Below are 3,975 nucleotides of genomic sequence, written 5' to 3'. Positions count from 1 at the left end.
CTACTTATTTTTGTTCAAAAAATGTAATTTGTTGACGGTTTAGCCTTTAGTGCTGTTCCCTTATGAGATATTAGCAAAGGAGCCTTACTAAACTTTTTCTCCGGCTATGTAAAATTAAAAACAAGAAAAAACGTTAACTTCGGTTGCACCGAAGCTATGTAAATACCCTTCACAGGTGTATTTCTGTTAGTTACTATGTGTTCAGTTTGTATGGAAGCTATATGCTATAGTAGTACGTTCTGAACAATTTTTGGGAGATCATATTGTTACCTTTTGCAGTAATCCATGCCAAATTTCGTGAAGATACCACGTCAGATGCGAAAGTTTTCCATACAAGCCCTTGATTCCGATAGTTCGGTTTGTATGGCAGCTATATGCTATATTTAACCGATCTGCACCATTTCTTCGGAGATTACATTTTTGCTTTAGAAAATAATCTATACTAAATTTCGTTAATATATCTTGCCAAATGTGAAAGTTTTCCATACAAGAACTTGATTCCGATTGTTCAGTTTATATGGCAGCTATATGTTATAGTGCTCCGATATCGGCAAATGAGCAGCTTCTTGAAGAGAAAATGACGTTTGCATAATTTCAAAACGATATCTTAAAAACTGAGGGACTAGTTCGTATATATACAGACAGACAGACGGACGGACGGATAGACGGACAGACAGACGGACTTGGCTAAATCGACTCAGCTCGACATACTGATCATTTATATACTTATATACTTTATAGGGTCTCCGACGCTTCCTTCTGGGTGTTACAAACTTCGTGACAAACTTAATATACCCTGTTCAGGGTACAATAATTAACGTGATATTCGCGTTTGTGAATAACTAAGGTTATGTGTATTGAGCATTTTAGAACTTTAGAAATTCTTACCAATCTTTAAATTGCAATTGAAGGTAAGAATAGATGATTTTGAGGCTACTATCTCTGCAAGCCACCTGTTGGTCAAATCACCGGTTAATTACCCGAATATATCGTTAAGTAAGTTTTGCAATATTATGAAAATTTTTGGTAAGTGTAGTTTAGACATAAGCCATCGATTGTTTTGCAGCTTTACTATAAATTTAGTAATATTATACTAATACTAATAGCGGGATTCTGTAACCAGTCTCTAGTCTCTATTTGAGACATTTTGAGGCAAAGTCTCAATTTGAGACTAGTTACTATTCACTAAACAGTCTCTAGCGTTAGTCTCAAAATATTAAGACCTGGTAGTTAGCAGGTCACAAAACTAAAAAGAACTCTTGTCTGCCATTTTGAATATACTGAATAGAGATCATCATAGATATTAATCGATTGTCGTTTCTTTTATATTTTGTAAGCAACTCAAACACGAAAAGGTTAAAAATAAATCAATTTTACATAAATTTCGTAAATATTATGAAACAAAAGTCAACATATATTTTTATTTTCATTGATAATTATGTTTTTTGACAATGTTATAGAAAATTTAATATTTGTTATCGACATATTTATTTTCATTCAAGTGAAAAAACATTTCTGAATAATGAAATGTAATAGATTTTGTGACTGTCACTTACAGAATAGCAATATCATCTCAAGTCTCAAAAATTGTCTCTAACTTAAAATCTCAAATTTAGAGACTTGAGACTGTCTCAAGTTACAGAATCGCACGGTAAATCAGCCAAATGCCTCAAAAAGGATCAAATCTGCTGTGGTCATGTTATAAAATTTATAACTTTAAGTATTTTTTAAAACATGTTAAAATATTTTTCGATTAATAAAATTCTTTATGATTAACTTCAAAATATTATCTATGCTATCAAAACATTATTAACAGTTCAAATTATACAAATAGAGGTAGATGAAAACAGCTTTTTACATAAAAAAGCATTCATATACAAAATAAAGATAAATATTTTATAGAAAATAATTTTTTAATGCTTTTGCGAAGAAATATTAACGGGTGCTCCAAGTATTACTTTTTTCAATAGCCTCTTAGCAAATAGCATTTTAATAGCGGGATTCTGTAACCAGTCTCTAGTCTCTATTTGAGACATTCTGAGGCAAAGTCTCAATTTGAGACTAGTTACTATTCACTAAACAGTCTCTAGCGTTAGTCTCAAAATATTGAGACCTGGTAGTTAGCAGGTCACAAAACTAAAAAGAACTCTTGTCTGCTTGTCTCAAACACGAAAAGGTTAAAAATAAATCAATTTTACATAAATTTCGTAAATATTATGAAACAAAGTCAACATATATTTTTATTTTCATTGATAATTATGTTTTTTGACTATGTTATAGAAAATTTAATATTTGTTATCGACATATTTATTTTCATTCAAGTTTAAAAACATCTCTGAATAATGAAATGTAATAGATTTTGTCACTGTCACTTACAGAATAGCAAAATCGTCTCAAGTCTCAAAAATTGTCTCTAACTCAAAATTTCAAATTTAGAGACTTGAGACTGTCTCAAGTTACAGAATCGCACGGTAAGTTAGAGAAATTTTTGAGACTTGAGACGATTTTGCTATTCTGTAAGTGACAGTGACAAAATCTATTACATTTCATTAATCAGGGATGTTTCTACACTTGAATGAAAATAAATATGTCGATAACAAATATTAAATTTTCTATAACATAATCAAAAACATAATTATCAATAAAAATAAAAATATATGTTGACTCTGTTTCATAATATTTACGAAATTTATGTAAAAGTGATTTTTTTTTAATCTTTTCGTGTTTGAGTTGCTAACAAAATATAAAAAAACGACAATCGATTAATATCTATGATGATCTCTATACAGTCCATTCAAAATGGCAGACCAGAGTTCTTTTTAGTTTTGTCATATGCTAACTATCAGGTCTCAAATTTGAGCCAATATTTTGAGACTAACGCTAGAGACTGTTTAGTGAATAGTAACTAGTCACAAATTGAGACTTTACGTCAAAATGTCTCAAATAGAGACTAGAGACTGGTTACAGAATCTATAAGTAAACTTAAGTTTGATTTGAATAAAGCAGTCATAAGACAGAGTTCATATTGGTAGTTATTCTTTGTAATAACATTTAATTTGGATAACCTAATTGGCTCACAGAATAACAGCCATAACTCGCGTGAGTCATGTCAAGCTATACATTTTATCATTACTTACGCGTGTACAAAGCTTACATCATCGGTCACCTTTATAACCAAATTCACGTTCTGTATAGTATGTATGTATGTATGTATTTCGCGCGCTTCGCTAAACTTATGGTAAATATAATCGGCCTACTGATCATATTATTCGCAACATCATCACCCATCCTGAGATGTACCATTTATTATTGGAAAATAATCCACCGAATAGACCACGTCGCAGTGAAGAAAATATGGCAGCCGTTCGGTGCCGTTCACAGCTACTCGGACCGACGTATGAAACGACTGAATGAAATATAAAGTGTATAAAATACAAATAATTAAGGGACTCCTGCACCTTTCCGTCGAAGCTTTCAAACTTTCCCACTTCTAACTTCTTGCTTAATTTTTTCACTCGAAGTATATGACATTATTGTAAAAACCATAAAATTTTACTGTTATCAGACAATTATAATTTCTATATCAGTAAGTACTCCATTACACACCTCGTTGTCGTCAAATGTTAGGAATTCTTCAAATTCTTCTCCTAATTTTTTTGCTATTTTGAATTCAATGGTAATTGCAGTTCCCTCATTTTCTTCTTCGGAAGGCGCGTTCACTAATTTCGCTTGTTTAGTATTACAAAAATACACAATTACAAAATACGATCATTTAACACATACATACATATATGTATTTTTAAAACACTGCTTAAAGCATATAAAGCATAGAGAAGGTGCAGGTTCGATATCGAACATTTGTTAAATTTATATTAAGGAATTCACCTCACAACCACAGAAGTCACGATGTGAAATGTTAGCATTTTTAACAGTTCTCCACATACTCAAACAGAGAATATAAAGAGAAATAAATAT

This window comes from Bactrocera tryoni, chromosome 2, assembly GCF_016617805.1.
Source record: "Bactrocera tryoni isolate S06 chromosome 2, CSIRO_BtryS06_freeze2, whole genome shotgun sequence".
NCBI lineage: Eukaryota > Metazoa > Arthropoda > Insecta > Diptera > Tephritidae > Bactrocera > Bactrocera tryoni.
This window is presented reverse-complemented; position numbering follows the sequence as displayed.